The following is an 18992-nucleotide window of genomic DNA, read 5'->3' as shown; positions in this document are numbered from 1 at the left end:
TAAATAAAGGCAAAAAGTGTCACCTGATAAAGAATCACAGCCAAGAGAAGTGGGAAAGATGGCCAGCTCAGGTTTTGGTGATCTGGCCCAGATCAGGGGTAACTGAAAGCTCAAGAGGCACCTTTGGCTTCTGGGCTCAGCAGCCATTAGGGCCACTTGGTCTGAGGAGGGAGAAGTCAGGAAAGGGGGGGGGAACATACTGATTGCTGTTTCTACTGCTGTGTGCTGTCCTGCTCACCCCCACCCCCACACACAAACAGCCCACAGGCATTTACGAGTCTTTATTAAGACTTCCCAGCCTGAATTGGTATTCCCCAACAATTCCCTGTGGAAGCACCAGCTCACCCCCCCCCCCCCAATGAATTCAACAGGCTACTCAAAAGAAGCCAGAACTAGTCCCCAAGGCAAGGGCAAGAGCCACAATCTGAAGTTCAAGGCAAGAGCACACAGCAACGAAATGGACATGTTCCCAACATCATTTCACTCCCCTTGCTGAGCTGAATAATTGCTTCCTGGTGCAACTCATTGAGTGGGATGGGGCTGCCCAGTGGTGGGTTGCTACAGGTTCGCCCCGAATTGAACGAACTGGTAGCGGCAGTGATGAGAGGCTCCATTCACCCACCTGGACATCTTTGCACATGTACAGAAGCTTCTGCACATGCACAGAAGCATTGCGTGCACACGTGAGCAAGCAGGCACCCACAAGAGAACCAGTAACGGCCGAAATTGAAACACATTACTGGGGCTGCCTCCTCCCAGCCTGGCTGACCTTTGTGCCCGGGCTGAAATCCAGCAGGTTCTGACAGGTTCTGAAGAATGGGCCTGTAGCGGAAATTTTGAGCAGTTTGGAGAACTGGCAAATATCACCTGTGGCTGGCCCCAGATTATGGTGGGAATGGAGATTTTGCAATATCCTTCCCCTGCCAGGCCCACCAAGCCCTACCACGCCCATCAAGCCACGCCCACAGAACCAATAGAAACATTTTTTAGATTTCACCACTGCTTTGTGCCTGCCTCCTCTCAGTCCTACCTGCTCTGGGATCTGGAGGAGAAGGCAGTTCTTCTCCATCTCCATGGACCAGCTGCAGCTGTGGTGCTCTCTCCACCCGAAGCCTCTGGGCTTCCCAGCTGCAGCTGTGCCTCTCCTGTCTCTAGCTCAGCAGGCTGCTTGCCTGGGGGCTCCCCTGTGTCCAGCCCCTCTACTTCTGGCTTGTAGCTCTTGGCTGCTGGCTCACCCTGCTCTGAACCAGCATTTGGAAGAGTCATCACATGCTGTGGCAAAGGCACCATGAAGACTGTGGCATTTATGGTCCAAAATAAATAGTACTCTTAGGAATCTGGGCATGCTGGAAGGGACCCTCTCTGCCCAGGGCAGAAATCCAGTTAAAGCCTCCCTGTTCCAGCCTGGACCCACAAGTAGGCTGGAACCCAGTGAAGATCATGCAGCAGGGGTGTTATATGTGCCATTCTTTGGGTTTCAAAAAATTGCTCACCTGGCCACATTTTTTACCAGCTGAAGCTTCTGGATACTTTTCAAGGGAAGCCCCATGTAGACCATGTTGCAGTAGTCCAGTGGTCCCTAACCTTTGCAACTTGATGGCTTAGCTGGGGGTGGGGAGAGAGGGGAACCAGGCTGTGTGAGCAGCAGGCCGGTGCGCATGTGCTTGACTTAAGCATGTTGAGTGCAGCCTTGCTGCTCACACATCGAGCTGTGTGCATGCACTCTGGCACATCGCTCATGTTCCAAATAGGCTACAGCTCAGTAGTGGGCTGTGGCCCAGGAGTTGGGGACTCCTGCAGTAATGGCCAGGGCATCCTAGTAGGTGGCCACAGTGGCGCAGTGATTAGAATGCAGTACTGCAGGCTACTTCTGCTGACTGCTGGTTGCCTGCAATTTGGAAGTTTGAATCTCACCAGCTCAAGGTTGACTCAGCCTTCCATCCTTCTGAAGTTGGCAAAATGAGGACCCAGATTGTTGGGGCAAAAGGCTGACTTTGTAAAACTGCTTAGAAGGGGCTGCAAAGCACTGTGAAGTGGCATGTAAATCTAAGTGCTATTGCGAAGGAAGGAAGGAAGGAAGGAAGGAAGGAAGGAAGGAAGGAAGGAAGGAAGGAAGGAAGGAAGGAAGGAAGGAAGGAAGGACCGTAGTGTCACAGTGGTTGGAATGCAGTATTACAAGCTAATTCTGCTCACTGCCAGGAGTTCGATCCTGACCGGCTCCAGGTTGACTCAGCCTTCCATCCTTCCGAGGTGGGTAAAATGAGGACCCAAGTTCTTGGGGGAAAGAGGCTGACTCTGTTAAACCACTTAGATAGAGAGGGCTGTAAAGCACTGTGAAGCCGCAGGTAAGTCTAAATGCTAATGCTATTGCTATCCTAGGATAGCTCCAAATCCTGCTGTCTCTTTTGCAATCCTGTCACATTGCTGGCTGCTTTTCTTTGAGCAGTCTTAATTGTCTAATCAGATGGAGAGACATGATAGGAAGGTTGGCCACAGCGGCCTGAGAAGGGATTTTCCTAATCCTGGCCACAATCTCACATGCAAAGGGGAAAGGTTGGTTGGAGGAGAGCCAGGGAAAAAAGTAGGGAGGTTGAGTTCTGGCGGCCTCTGATTTTTTTGAGTTTTGGAGGTTGTCTGTGGTGCAAACCAGCTTATTTTCAGAAACTCCAGAATGTGCTTCATGAATCATTCACTTGGTTCCCTCCCAATGGAAAGTCTTTTCTGTCCTCAAAAAGCCTCACTTTGTGATTCACTCGACTCTTGGTCAAGAGCAAACTCTCCCCTGAGACCCAGTAGATTCAGAGAGGCAGTATAGAAATTAAACAAGTCAGTTTGCAGTAAATTTGGGGCAAGGAGAAGACATCTGACTGGGCCAGAGGGTGTCTTAACAGCCATTTAAGGAAGGACTATTTGCAATTACAGTTTGGGGCAATTACAATTTTAAAAAAAACACATTCATGCTAAAATATGCATTTTGCTGCACACGGCTACAACCCTGTGTTTTTGGTCTCCACATTTTCCTAATATACATATTTTTAAGGCAGTTCCCCACTGTGTTTTTGAACATTATAGTTTTGGATATCTAAGTTATAAATCATGGCAAGAGCCTGAGATGCCTCTGCCAAAAGAGGATCTGAGCTGGAAAGGTAGATTCATATTGTTTATTTATGCATAAGTAAAAAGATGGGTCATCCATAGGTACAAGATAAGAAGTCCGTTAAAAAAAGGGGAGAACTCACTTTATATACAATCTGAACTGGTCTCTCCACACATCATCCTTAGTGAAGTGTCTGGATTTCCTGTGTTGGATGAGGAGAGCACCTCTTTCTCCTTCTGTCCTGACCACTTTTTACAGAGGCACGATTGAGAGCGTTTTAACAAACTGCATCCCTGTTTGGTTTGATGGCAGCTGTGCCTCAGATAGAAAGTCCATACAGAGAGTGGTGAGGACAGTGGAGAAGATTATAGGAAGCTCGATTCCCGTTATTCAGGATATTGCTTTTAAGTGCTAAATGCGCAAAACATTGTTAGAGACCCCACACACCCACTTCATGGTCTGTTTCTGTTGCTCCCCTCTGGGAGGAGTATTTCTAGCAGGACTCCCAGATTCTGTAGCAGCTTTGTTCCCTATGCCATCCGTCTGGTAAACTCGCAAGATTATTTTTTCTCACAGTGTACATTTGTATATCTAAAGTAGATTGTATTGTTTCTCTGTGTCATATAATATATGTGATTATATGCATAATTTTGTATATGTTTGTTTGTTTGTTTTGTCATATTAATGTAGTGTATATTGGAGGTGGTGACCCTTTGAGAGCTGTAGGCAACCAAATTTCATTTTAATGTATGCCGATTAGTGTACATTTAAAGTGACAATATAGTTATTCTAAGTTCTAATACAGTTCAATACAAGCCTGGAATATCCTCTCATTGGCTGGCATAATGCGAGTCATTCTTGCTTCGTTACTTTAAAGAAACTAGAAGCATAATTCAAAGGTGCCCCTTGTTACTGAAAACAGTTATTCAAAGCAGCCCCCCCTCCCTTGCTCACATCAGATACAGCAATTTCCTTCAGCCTTTTCTTTAGTACTGTTTTTGCTGAATTGTCCTACAAGTTTGGGAAATGTGAAAAAATTGGGTTCAGAAATGTGAATTTAGGCAAGTTTGTATTTAACTGCAAAGTAAAGGATTTCTCTCCCATCAACTCTTGAACTCCAACCTAATCCTAGTTTACCTTAACACAGACTCCTGTTGTGTGGAGATTTTTTTTTAATTTGCATTTATATCCCGCCCTTCTCCGAAGACTCAGGGCGGCTTACACTATGTCAAGCAATAGTCTCATCCATTTGTATATTATATACAAAGTCATCTTTTATTGCCCCCAACAATCTGGGTCCTCATTTTACCTACCTTATAAAGGATGGAAGGCTGAGTCAACCTTGGGCCTGATGGGACTAGAACCTGCAGTATTTGCAAGCAGCTGTGTTAATAACAGACTGTCTTAGCAGTCTAAGCCACTCAAGGACCCTGCATCACCTCTAAACACTGCTTTATGGGTTTTTATTGTTTTTGTCATGTTATTGTTGTGAATTGCCCAGAGTTGTGCCCTGTGGGTGGCATAAGAAAATCTTTTGAATGACGGACTGACTGAATGCTCCATCCAGAGTCATATTGAATTGGACAGCCTTACCAATTTAATACATTAAATAAAAATTAAAATAAGCAAGAAAATGGTAAGAGAACACCTGTCTAATCTTAATGAATATAAATCACAGGGACCTGACAGATTACATCCCAGAGTTCTGAAGGAGCTGGCAGATGTCACCTCAGAACCATTGTACCATATACAATATTTTAAAAATCCTGGAATACTGGGGAACTACCAGAGGATTGGAAAAGAGCTGATGGGATTCCAATCAGTGGTGGGATTCAGCCAGTTCGCACCACTTCGGGAGAACCGGTTGTTAACTTTCTGAGCAGTTTGGCACACTGGTTGTTGGGAAAAATTATTAGGGCAGAGAACCGGTTGCTAAATTATTTGAATCCCACCACTGATTCCAATCTTAAAAAAAAAAAAAAAGTGGGGGGAAACAGATCTAGAAAATTACCGACCAATAAGCCTAACATCAATACATAGAAAGATACTGGAAAAAATAATTTTAAAAAACCAGATCTGTGAACATTATAAAGTTATAACTAATAGCCAGCACACGTTTGTTAAAAACAGATCATGTCAAACCAATCTTATTTCATTCTGCCCTTGTGGTGTGGCTAGGAAGAGGACATGGGAAGGGAATTCCTACAGGGATGTGGAGGCTGTTTTTCACCCTTTAGTTTATATGTGGTTCTCGATCCTGCTTTTCCACTCACAGCCGGAAGGTGGCAGGATGGCTAGTGCAAGCTTCCCATTTCATCCTGAGAAGAGGATGCTGTGCGTTTTATCTATTGTTGAGCTTGTGAACTGGATATAGTAGAAGAATCGAGTTGGAAGGGACCTTGGAGGTCTTTTAGTCCAACCCCCTGCTCAGGTAGGAAGAGTGCTAAGAGCACTCCAGACAAATGGTTGTCCAATCTCCAGTATTGGAGCACCCACAACTTCTGGAGGCAAGTTGTTCCATTAATTAATTGTTCTCACCGTCAGGAAATTTCTCCTTAGTTCTAGGTTGCTCCTTTCCTTGATTAGTTTCCATCCATTCTTCCTTGTCTGGCCTTCAGGTGCTTTGGAGAATAGCTTGAGCCCCTCCTCTCTGTGGCAGCCCCTCAAATATTGGCAGACTGCTATCCTGTCTCCCCTGGTCCTTCTTTTCATTAAACTAGAGCAGGGGTGTCCAAACTTGGTCCCTTTAAGACTTGTGGACTTCAACTCCCAGAGTTCCTCAGCCAGCTTTGCTGGCTGAGGGACTCTGGGAGTTGAAGTCCACAAGTCTTAAAGGGACCAAGTTTGGACACCCCTGAACTAGAGCCTCCTGGATAGATGAAGAGGAGCTGGCTCCCTTCATAAATTAAGCAAAGAAGTGGTGGTGATGGTGGTGGGCTGCACTCTTTCTAGAGTCTCAACAACTTTCTTACATCATGGTGATCAAAACTGAATGCAGTATTCCAAGTGTGGCCTTACCAAGGCCTTATAAAGTGGTATTAACACTTCATGTGATCTTGATTCTATCCCTCTGTTTATGCAGCCCAGAACTGTGTTGGCTTTTTGGGCAGCTGCTGCACAAAGCTGGCTCATATTTAAATGGTTGTCCACAAGGACTCCAAGATCCCTCTCAGAGTTACTACTATTGAGCAAGGCATCACATATACTATACCTGTACATTTGGTTTTTCTTGCCTAAATGTAGAACCTTCCTTTTATTTACCCTTGAATTTCATTTTGTTAGATAGCTCCCAATGTTCAAGTCTATCAAGATCCTTCTGTAACTTGAGCCTATCTTCTGGAGTGTTGGCTATTCCTGCCAGCTTGGTGTCAACTGCAAATTTGATGAGTTCCCCATCTATCCCCTCGTCCAAGTCATTGATGAAGATGTTGAAGAGTACTGGTCCTAAAACAGAGCCTTGGGGTGCCCCACTGCATACCTTCCTCCATGTAGATGCAGTTTCTTTGAGGACTACACGTTGAGTGCAATTGGTCAGCTGGTTATGAATCCATCTGGTAGTGATGCTGTCTAAACCACATTTTTTTATCTTATCAAGTATTAGGTTGTGGTCTAATTTATCAAATGCCTTATACATTTATCAAATGTTCAAGTAAATTATATCCGCAGCATTCCTCTGCTCCACGAATTTTGTCACTGATGATACAAAGGGCTGCCTGAGATTATGGCAGATGGAGGCTACGGCCATGTTGGGAGATGGCCGTGTGGGGAACGCAAAGGCAACGTCTTATTGGCTGCTCTTGGCTGGGCCTTGTCCTGAAATCCGTGGTTTACCAAACTGATCAAATCGTTCTCAGTGAGGCAAGCAACTTCTCTCCCTTGAGGTGCATCTACAGAGATGCCCAGAGAACCTTTTTTTTCCACCAGAGGGAAGCAATGAGGTTACTATGCTGTTTAAATGTGGGAGAGGGATATTATTTTTTCACACAGCAAGAGAGCTTTGCACATTTCAACAGAAACAAAACGTTGAAGATTTGACCCAAAGGTGCTTTTTCAGGAGGCAACTGGACTTTCTTGTTTTTTCTTTTGAAGACGTTTTGCTTCTCATCCAAGAAGCTTCTTCAGCTCAGCTGGATGAGAGCGAAACGTCTTCAAAGAAAAAACAAGAAAGTCCAGTTGCCTCCTGAAAAAGCACCTTTGGGACAACCAGGACCTGGATGACTGAGAATCTCTATGGACTTTTAATTGAAGATTTGAACAGATCTAACGAAACTGGGGCAGATAGCCTGCTTGCTGCCTTCACCAGATTCTGATTCTGATCTTGTTGACTTGGCAAAAAAAAAGTTTTTCTAAAGGGGCACAATTATCTATGAGCCAAAGAGTCAAACCTCAGATCCCTGAGATCTGATTGGACAACTTCCTAATTAAAAGGCAATATGTAGCTGATTTCCATTTCCCTCTTTTTCTCTGCCACTCCTTTACATGGCAACATTTTCTTTTTGCTTTGGTCTCTATTTGTGGGTTGAGGTTTTTTTTTTTTAGTAGCGCTCAGATGTGGTTGGCATAGCAACGCTCTCACTGTAAGGACCTGCCCCAGCTGTTCCCACAGGAAAGCAAAACTCTCGATTTCATTAAATGGAATCAAAAGAACTTTTACTGAGAGAAAGTGGTTGTAGTAAAGTCAGACGGAGTCTGATGATCACATGCAATGCACAAAGCAATTCTTCTAGTTCCCCAAACCCCCCTGACCATAGTCCACTGGCAGCCAATGTGATGCCTCAAGGTTGTTTTGAGAACTCTGAGGTGCTAGGCAGATAATGGTTCACTCTCAGGGCCCTCAGCCTTGGAACCAGGCTGGAACCGGCTCCATCTCCAAAGACAATCCCCCTCCCTAATTCCCAAGTGGTTACAGCAAAAGCGAAAGCAGGTGAAAAATGCCAGCAAGCCTTTTCCCCTTCCAACAGAATGGCAGGACATAATGGTGGACCTAACACTCACTTCCTGAAATAGATACCTGGGAAGGATTTGATTTCCATCTTAAGTCACCTGGAACCTTTTCCATGGAGCAGAACAAGCATAGCTGAGATGCTCCATCAGCAGCTGGAGCCTCATTTTGTGATCAGTAGATTCCCCTTCTGTCCCAACAGCCACAGTGGTGACCCACAGTCCTGGGTGGACAGCCCTTTGTCTGAAATGGTCTCCTGCTGGAAGACCTCCAAGTAAATGACTCTCCAGTTTCTTCTTGAAAACCTCCAGTGATGGAACACCCTCAACTTCCAAAGACAAGTCATCCCACTAAACAATTGTTCTCATTGTCAGGAAATTTCTCTTTAAATCTAGATTGAATCTCTTGTTGTTAAACTTCCATCCCTTGTTTCTTGTCTTTCCCTCAGGTGCTTTGGAGAATAGGTTGACCCCTTCTTTGTGATGACAGCACCTCAAATACGGGAAGGCTGCTATCATATCAACCCTAGACCTTCCCTTCTTCAGGCTATTGTTGGATATCTAAAGGGGAAAGGGATCACCTGCTGCTTTCAGCACCCACAGCCAGAGGTGGTATTCAGCCAGTTCTAGCAAATTGATAGTGGAAATTTTGAGTAGTTTGGAGAACCGGCAAATACCACCTCTGGTTGGCCCTGTCCCTGCCCACTCTGCCCCTTCCAGGAGTCCCCATGCACCCCATTTTGCTCCCAGGGGGACCTAGCCTGTAAGGCTGGGGCACCCAATCAATCTATTTGCTGCCCCCCGGCTGATCGGCTGGGTCTTCTTTTGTTGCCCTGCACAGAGAACAGAGCTGGAAAGCAGGTTAGTGGGTGGGGAGGGAATGGGGATTTTGCAGTATACTTCCCCTGGAGTGGGGTGGGAATGGAGATTTTGCAGTATCCTTCCCCTGCCACACCCACCAAGCCACAGCCACAGAACTGGTAGTAAAAAAAATTGAATCCCACCACTGCCCACAGCCCACCTGTCAGATTGAGGGGGCTACCCTGAGAGAGCCTCACCATTTCCATTCGGGTCAGCTTTATTATCGTTTTGCTATCCTGAAAGTTTTGTTGAACAAATGCCAAGCATTTTCTGCTCCTTTGCTGAAGAGAAACTTCTTGTGGAAAAAGGCAGAACTCTGGGCAAGTCCCTCCCCTCCCTCGTAGCCCAGCTTTAAATCTTGACATGTTTTGCTTTCAGTAAAAGGGCTTATATTTAGTACTGTTTTCTCCCTTGGAGGCCCTATCAATGCTCACCTGCTGCAGAACCTCTCATTTTCTTAATTGCAGCATGGAGCTGTTGCCTAAATCACCTGCGCAGTCACGAGAAGCAGATAATTTGGAGGTTTCGCTTTCCAAGAATCCAATCCTCTCTCCGGTTGGCTGGGCCAATGGTGGTGATGTTGGCAGCATTCCTCTGTAGCTGTATCTGGAGAGAAAGTGCCCAAGGCAAGGCAGAGGCTGTTCTTCCAAGCCTCCTCGCTAAAGGGCCACCTGTCAGCCCTTGAGTTAGCATAAATTGTGCTGCCGATCCGTATTTGGACACAGCAATGAGGCCATGCTCAATTATTCATGGTGGTCTCAAGGACTCACCCAGATTCGCTGCCTTTCCATCAGCAGCAAAGCAACCACTCATCTCCCTCCTTAATGGAAGCACTTTTTCCTACAAAGGTTATTAAAAGGCAGGAGCTTTCCTGAGGTGCCAGTTCGTTTCCTCCCAAAGGTGTTTTTTCTTTCTTTCTTTCAAGAGGCAACTGCACTTTTTGGTTTTTCTTTGAAGACGTTTCACTTCTCATCCAAGAAGCTTCTTCAGCTCTGACTGGATGGTGGGGAATGGAAGCATCTTGCAGGCAGATGGTCATTTGCAACCTTTTAGAGGATCATTGAGGCCACTCAGAGGTTTCTCTGTGTCCTCAGGATCACCTGAGTGGTGCTCCTGGTTCCTGTAATCTGCAATTTTTCCTCTGGAACTCCATTTCTACTCCCACCCCATTCAAAGGGTGTTCATCATCCCAAATTGTGTAGATTAAAGTCTGTAGAGATTCTCAGTCAACTGGATTTTCTTGCTTTTTCTTTGAAGATGTTTCACTTCCCATCCAAGAAGCTGCTTCAGCTCTTGACTGGATGGTAGGGAATGGAAGGATTTATACTCCTTGCAGACAGCTGGTCATTTGCATCCTTTTAGAGCATCATTAAAGTCACCTGGAGGTTTATCTGTGTCGTCAGGGTCACCGGAGTGGTGCAAATGGGTGTGGAGCCTTCTTGGAACTGTTTTTTTAAAAATTTATTTACATTTATATCCCGCCCTTTTCCGAAAACTCAGGGCGGCTTACAGTGTATAAGGCAATAGTCTCATTCTATTTGTATATTACAAAGTATATTACAAAGTCAACTTATTGCCCCCCCCCCCCCAACAATCTGGGTCCTCATTTTACCTACCTTATAAAGGATGGAAGGCTGAGTCAACCTTGGGCCGGGCTTGAACCTGCAGTAATTGCAGGCTACTGTGTTCTAATAACAGGCTCCTAACAGCCTGAGCTATCCACGGCCCCTGTTGAAAGGATTGGAGAGAGATGATGTTGTATTCCTCCCCCTGTATTCAGGGAGGGCTGTTCAATTTTCACATAGATGATCTCTTTGTCGCCTCTTTCAAACCAGCAATCCTCTCTGTCCAAAATATGGACTTTGGTTTCTTCAAAGGAGAGGTCTTTGTCTTTTAAATGCAGATGAACTGCTGAATCTAGTCCTGATGGGTTTGTTCTCCTATGTTGTGCCATGCATTTATGAAGTGGTTGTTTTGTTTCCCCAATGTACATGGCTCCCTGCATCGTACTGCATATACCACATTGCTCAGTTTGTATCTGGGTATTTTAACCTTGAGGTGGACAAGCTTCTGCCTTAGTGTATTCTTAGGGTTTGAAGTGTGCACATTTGTTATAGTTCCTTAGTTCACTATAGTTCACTTCCTCCCATGCGTAGAGTAGCTGGACCGGGATATTGAAATTGGGGGAAAGTGGGGAGAAAGGCAGGTGGGTTTTCCAGATGCTGTTTTGGCATGAGACAAATTAGAAGCAGTTTACCAAAACACATTCTATTGCCCAAAAATGCAGGTGCCCAAACTGGAATGGGACACCTCACTGCTGCCAAGTCGCTGCATCCCTCTTGCCACGGGCAGACTGCCAGGGTGATTTTGCTGCAGCCATCTCCCCGTGGGACAATTTTATGAAGAATAACTGAACATGATAAATATTATCCACCACTGTTCCTTCGACATCGTTTCCATTGACAAAAAACTCCAACACCCACAATTTCTGAAGGCAAGCCATTCCACTGGTTAATTGTTTCTCTCTGTCAGGAAATTTCTCCTTAGTTCTTGGAGTTCTTAGTTCTCCTTTGGGTCCCTCTTGATGTTGAAGTAAAACTTAAAGGCAAGTGAGGTTGCCTTCTGGATATACAGTACTTTGTAATCCACAGATGTATTTAAAGATGACAGATGAATAAAAGATGAAAAGAAAAAAAATAAAATCTTAGCTGAACAGAAAGAAATAGTATCTAGGCCGAGAGTAAAAAATGAAATATCAGCTTGTCATTAGTGCAAAAGAATATGGAAAAATGGTCGTTTTTAATAATATTGAAGAGGTTCTTTCCTTTAAAAAGGTTGTAGTCTTTATAGCTTGTAATCCACAGAAGAAAGTAGAGGGAAAATTGCAGATGAACGGTGTCCTGTCATTCTGTCAGCTCAAAGCAGTGGTGCTTCGTATCAACTGACCACAATCCTGCAGGCCTAGTGACCAGAGCTGTTGCTGCAGCCAACTGCCTCGAAGATCCAACAATGGTAAAACAAATAATTTGATGGGGTACATTTCAACTGCTTAGGTTTGTGATGGGGAATTCAGCTAGCAAAGGACAACCTACATAATAATTGGGGTATTAACATATGCATGTGTAGAGTGGGACAGTGGCCTAGAGGTGGAGCTCTCACCTCACAATCAGGAGGCTATGAGTTTGATCCTAGGTAGAGCACAATGTGCACAATGAAAATTTATCTGCTGAACAAAACTCCGCATTGGCGACAAGAAGGGCATCCGGCCAGTAAACACTCAGCTCCATATAGTTGTCCAGACTCCACCCTGCAAAGGATTAAAAGAAGATGATTAGTGTGCATGTGTGTGTGTGTGTGTCAAAGAAAACATTAACCCCAGGATGGTGAGCACAACTCTTGTGTAAATGAGACCTGGCCACTGTCATGACTCTTACTGAATCCCTGTGCAGAGGCTTCTGACAGTAGCACTGAGATGGTAATAATTTTCCAAATATCTATGACAGACAGACAGACAGACAGACACAGACAGACACCCACCCACACATCATAGAAGCAAAGAGGCAGGAGACCCAGTGATTCAATTCTATTTCTGTCTGCTAATAATTCGCTCTTTAGTTTGATTCTTCCCATTTATAAGGAAGATGTTATTTTTTCCAGGCAGTGACTCACAACACAGACAGGCTCAAATTTTAAAATATGTAACATTACAACCCATAGGATTGAAATGATGGGTCCTGGCTGTTGCAGAGTCCCCACCTCCATCCCTGGGAAGCCCAGGAGGCTGCCCTGTTCCATGGGGTGGGAAGCGGAGAGACCTGGTTGGCCTTTCAGAGACCTGGCTACTTTTCCAGGCTTGGTGGCCAAAGGGACTGTTGGAGCCTGTGGATTAATTTTATGGGAATAGTCGTATATCTGCACTGAATGGGGTGGGTCTTTTTAAAAAAAAAATCTTTACTGTCAGTTGCCTATTTATTTTGCATTTCTGCTAGGTTTTAAAAATTGTTTTTATCCACCCAGAGTTATTTATTTGAGACCAGTAGACAAATAACCCATATCTAAAAAGAATGCAATTAGGAAAAAAAACCCACCTAGAAGCATTCTCAGTGGGAAATTAACAGAACTTTTATTCTGTTTATTCTGATTGGACACGCAAGTTCCTTGCGTGTCCAATTACACTTGGCCAATAAAGAATTCTATTCTATTCTATTCTATTCTATTCTATCCTATTCTATTCTATTCTATTCTATTCTATTCTATTCTATTCTATTCTATTTCCATATTCTTTCCTTTCCTCTCCTCTTTCCTAATTCTAATTCTATTCCTAATTCTAATTTATTCCATTCCATTCCATTCCATTCTATGGAAGTACTCTAAGGCAGATGGATTGGAGCCTCTGCTGCATTTCTGCATTTGAGGAGACTGACATGTGAAATGTAGAACTCATGTCAGTTTGCTTCTAGGTCTGTATGTCCCCGGCAAATTCTCACTTGGTTCAGCCCGACATATTTCAACATGAAAAAAATAATATTTTGTTTTTTCCACACATAACTGCTATTCAGCTACACTTGGGACTTTAGGTTTTGCATAAATGTCTTTCTTCAGTGAGATGGAATCTGAAACAGATATTTTTTCCAGGGCCAAAGAGTAGGGAAAATTTCTTTTCACGCGTTCTCTGCCACTTGTGAAAGACTAACTAGCCATTTGAAGCAAAAGGAACGAAAGACAAACCCGTGTTTGGTGGCATGGCTGCTATTTTGCCAGGCTGCTGGTGAACACGGGCATAGTGATACATCCCCTAATAAACCAGTTGTTTTCAAGCTCCCTTTCTCAGCTTTTGGGCATTGCCCCAGACTAAGCCTCTTAGAAAAGGCAGAAGAGAGGCAGATTAAGGGATGTAGTCATAGCTGGCACAAAGCTGCAGCAGGTGCATGCCCAAAATGAAGACTTATTGGAAAAGCGAGAGCAAATTGGAGCTGCTACATTTTTGTGAATAAACCATTTGCTGGCAACGGAGGGGTTTTTAAGAGGGCTTGGCAGCAGCTTCACAATAGGAAGATTTAGAAGCTTTTATCTATGAAATAATAATGACTTGGTGGTGCCAAATGCTTCAAAGTATGTTGTCTCTCCTGTAACAGCTGGAACCATGTGGAGAATCAGAAGCAAATTACTTGGCTCTTGAGGCATTTCCACAGCTCGCATGGACAGTATTCCTCTTTTTTGTTGCTTGTTTCGATGGTCTGAAATTGGTCAATCAGAAAACTGCTGGGAAAGGAGTGTCTCTTGTACCGGCTTGTATTCATCCATGCATTTTGCTGACCAGTACAAATAAAAAGGAGTCTATTTTACCCAAATGATCTCCATTAATTCTCTTCTGTAATTTTGTGTTAAATATTTCCCTTAATTTTAGAATAATTGACTTCCAGGTGGATTCATGGCAGACTAGCATAGAACAAAGGGCTGGAAGAGTCTTTGGAGGTCTTCTAGTCCAACCTCCTGCCCATGGAAGAACACTTTATACCATGCTGTTCAAATGGTTGTCCACTCTATTCTTGAAAATCTCCAGGGATGGAGGACCCACAAATCCAGGAGGCAAGATATCCCACTGGTTAATTGTTCTCATTGTCAGGACATTTCTTTGGAGAATACGTCAATCCCCTCTTCTCTGGCTCAGCCCCTCAAGTACTGGAAGACAGCTATCATGTCCCCGCCTAATCCTTTTCTTTGAGAGACTAGTTCCCTCAACTGTTCATCATCATAGAACCCTCCAGATCCTTTATTATCTTTGTTGCTCTTCTCTGCACACTTTCTAGGAGGTGGTATTCAGCTGCTTCGGACCGATTCACGTGAACCAGTAGCAGAAATCACAGGTGAACCTGTCCACCTGCCCTGGCTCTATGCCATCCTATTTAGGCACATTTTTGAGGCCGGGCGCACACATAGAAGGCATGCGCATGACCAAAGCGAATGCATGGAAGGCTGGGCGCAAGCACAGAAAGCAGGCGTGTGCAGAAACCGAGTGTATGTGCACACAAACCAAGCATGCACGCACACGGCAAACCAGTAGTAACATAATGTGAAAGCCACCGCTGGACATAATAGCAGCATTCCAGTATTTGAGGAGCTGCCACAAAGAAGCATAATGTCAGGCTGCCTCTGATTATATTTAGGAAATAATACACCTTGACTTCATTTGCAAATAAAGAAAAGTGCTTTTACTAAATACATCATGACTGCAGCAGTATAAAGTTGAATCTGAGACAAAATACGGCTAACATTCCATATCCCATCGTTAGTCCCTCCTCTCCCCAAGAGGTCAGCAGGTTTGGTCCAATGCCAGCTCCTTCTCGGCCCGCCCCCGGTAATCTTCTTCCGCAGGTCTCTGGCTGTAAATCATCTCAGGAATGCAATGTCCGTTAAAAGCCCACGCTCTAACATTCCTGTTGAATTCAAACTATCAATCTCCCCTCCCCTTTATCTCATGTCAGACGACACTCTTAAAGGGCCCTCTCTACTTAAACTGAATTCATGAGCTATTTACATTACACATAAAAACCCCATGCAATCTAACTACTGAATATAAAAAGTACAAAAGGATGTGAGGATTGGAGTGGAGGCTGACATTCGGCCCTCCTGCAACAAGGACGTTAGTCCTAGAAAGAAAAAGAGAAAAGTTAGGGTTTGTCAGGATATTTTTTATAGAATTGTGCTATCTTGTCAGAAGCGCGAACATCTTCCTTGTTCACCCATTCGGCTTGGGACAAAGGGAAGTGCTTCCAAGCAATAAGATATTGAATTTTATTTCTATGTTTTCTTGAATCTAAGATTTTTTTTACTTCAAAATGTTGTTCGCCCTCTATGAGAATTGGTATAGGAGGGGGTGTATGGTTCGCACGGAAAGTAGACGTGTGTTCTGGTTTCAGTAAGCTCACATGGAAAACGGGGTGAATTCTTCTAAGTGTTTTTGGTAATTCTAGCTGTACAGTCACGGGGTTGATGATTTTCACTATGGGGAAAGTCCCACATACTTAGGTCCCAGTTTTTTAGATTTTTGAGTGGTTTGTAAATATTTGGTGGAGAGATAAACTCTATCTCCAACTTGGTATTTGTTCTCAGGGGATCTTTTTTTATCCGCTTGTTTTTTATGTGCACGGTGGGCATTATCAATCACCTTGCGAGTCATTTTCCATGTGCTTTGTATTTGATTTATCCATTCTGACAAGGATGAAACTGTGGTTTTTTCCTTTGGAAGTTCCGAGATGGGAACAAAGTCTTGGCCTGAAGTTACTTTAAAAGGAGTAAATCCCGTGCTATTATGAATTGAGTTATTGTAGGCTACTTCTGCAAAAGGTAGTTCGTCCGCCCAATTGTCTTGTTGATAGTTAATGTAACAACGTAAATATTGTTCTAGTACCGAGTTTGAGCGTTCACAACTTCCATTAGTCTGGGGATGATGGGAGGAGCTTAATCCTTGGGCGGAGCCAATCAGTCGCAAAAATTCTTTCCAAAATTGAGAAGTGAATTGAACTCCTCGATCTGAGATGATGCGTTCAGGAACTCCGTGGAGTCTATAAATGTGTTGCACAAACAACTTTGCCAGAGTCTTTGAAGAGGGTATTTTGGAACATGGAATAAAATGGACTTGTTTGGAGAAAAGGTCTGTGATTACCCAGATTACAGTATTGCCTGCACTTTTGGGTAGCTCCACTATGAAATCCATGGATATTTCTTTCCATGGGGCTCCTGGCTGGGCTACTGTTTGAAGTAATCCAGGAGGTTTTTCTGGAGGCCTTTTAGATGGTGTGCAAACAGGGCAACTTGCTATATACGATTGAATGTCCTTTTTAAGACTTGGCCACCAAAATTATCTTTTAAGAAGGTGTAAGGTTTTCACAAACCCAAAATGTCCTGCCATTTTAACATCATGGCATCGTTGTAGGATGGTTTCTCTGAGTGATAGAGGAACATATAGTTTTGCTCCAATCCAAGCTAGTTCATCACGGAGCGTGCATTCGTGCGAATGAGCCAAGAACCAGTCATCGGAGTTCAAAGCTTCTTTAAACAACTTAGTTAATTCATCTGGCAGTGATGTCTCGGTTTTGGTATGGCTTCGGGTTATAGCCGGAGCTGCTAATTGCTGAATGGGGAGTATTGGGCAAACCACCTCGGAGCGTGTACCATTGTATTGGGGCAGACGTGAAAGAGCATCTGCCAAAAAGTTCTTTCCTCCGGGAATGTAATGTAAAGTGAAATTAAAACAGTTAAAATATTGAGCCCAGCGGGCTTGTTTAGGCGAAAGTTGCCTAGGAGTTTTTAGTGCTTCCAGATTTTTGTGATCAGTCCAAACTTCAAAAGGATGATTGGAACCTTCTAAGAATTGTCTCCAAGTGCGAAGAGCCCAATGAACTGCAAATGCTTCTTTCTCCCAAATAGCCCACCTTCTTTCAGTTTCAGTCAATTTTCGAGAAGTGAAAGCACAGGGTTGTAGTTTACCATCGGCATTGTTCTGGAGCAAAACGGCTCCGACCGCTACGTCACTAGCATCTGCTTATACCACAAAAGGAACATCCATGTCAGGGTGTTTCAAAATAGGTTCAGCAGCAAACAGTCGTTTCAACTTTTCAAACGCTGCTTGACATTCCATTGACCATTCGAGAGGTAATGATGGTTTGGGTTTTGTATCTCCTTTCGTTTTTAAGAGGTTGGTGATTGGCAAAGCAATTTGAGCAAAGGAGGGGATGAATTGATGATAAAAGTTCGCAAATCCCAAGAAACTTTGCAGCTGTTTGTGTGTGCGTGGGGGGGCCCATTCCAAGTCAGCTTTTACTTTCTCAGGGTCCATTTCCAATCCATCTGCCGATATACGGTACCCTAAATAGTCTATTTTTGTTTGATGAAAATCACATTTGGATAGCTTGCAATAAAGTTCTGCGTCTAACAATTTTTTGAGTACCGCTGTTACAAGCTTTATATGCTCTTCCATTGTTTCTGTATAGATAAGTATATCGTTGAGGTAAACAAGAATCCCTTTAAACAAGTGTTGATGGAGTATTTCATTTATTAGCTGCATGAAAACTGCGGGCACCCCCTGCAGTCCAAACGGCACTCGAAACTGAAAGTACTCGAAACTGAAAGCATCCCAGGGGGCAGTTGAAAGCAGTTTTCCATTCATCCCCCTCCTTTATATGAACTCTGTAGTAAGCCTCTCGCAAGTCTAATTTGGTGAAAAACTTTCCTTTCGCTAGATGCGCTAACATGTCTTTCATGAGCGGCATGGGGTATACGTTTTCGGCGCATATCACGTTTAGATTTGTATAGTCAACTATAAGACGAAAGGAGCCATCTTTCTTTTCTTGGAACATCACTGGTGCGGCCACACGAGGCCTAGCCGGTTGGATAAACCCCCGCTCTAAGTTTTTGTCTATAAATTTACGTAGCTCCCCCAATTCTTTTTGGGTCATGGGATAAGCTTTTGGTTTTGGAAGCTTTACCCCTGGAAGTATGTCTATTGCACAGTCAGTAGGCCTATGGGGAGGTAGAACATCTGATGCTTTCTCGCTAAAGACTTCTCGCAAGTCCCAGTATTCCTTAGGTATCCTCTCCTCCCATCTTCTATCCGTTCTGTCATTGCCCCCATCAAGTCATGGGGCACAGCCATGGTAGATTCCTCCTTGGTCTCTCTTTTCTCCCCTCTTAGCATCTTAGAGCGAAAAAGTAAGACTCCCGTCTTCCAGTTAATATGGGGGTTCCATTTCCGCAGCCATGACAAGCCTAGCAACAGAGGTTGGTCCATCTCTGAGGCTACTATGAAGTTTAGGGCCTCACGATGGTCTCCCATCATCATTTCTATGGGTTCTGTTACAAAATGGGCGGGCCCTCCCCCTGACACAGAGCCATCCAACTGGGCAAAGGCTATGGGCCTACGTAGGGTTCTCAGTTTTAGTTCCATTTTCTCTACTACCTCGGGACTGATGAGGCACTTAGTACACCCAGAGTCTAGGAGCGCTAGCATTTCCCCCTTATTACCCGAAGAAGGGACATGCAATTTGACCGGGATGTTCAAAGGACCCTGTATCCAACTCACCAGAAGATCTTC

This window comes from Ahaetulla prasina, chromosome 16, assembly GCF_028640845.1.
Source record: "Ahaetulla prasina isolate Xishuangbanna chromosome 16, ASM2864084v1, whole genome shotgun sequence".
NCBI lineage: Eukaryota > Metazoa > Chordata > Lepidosauria > Squamata > Colubridae > Ahaetulla > Ahaetulla prasina.
Note: the sequence above shows the minus strand (reverse complement) of the source record.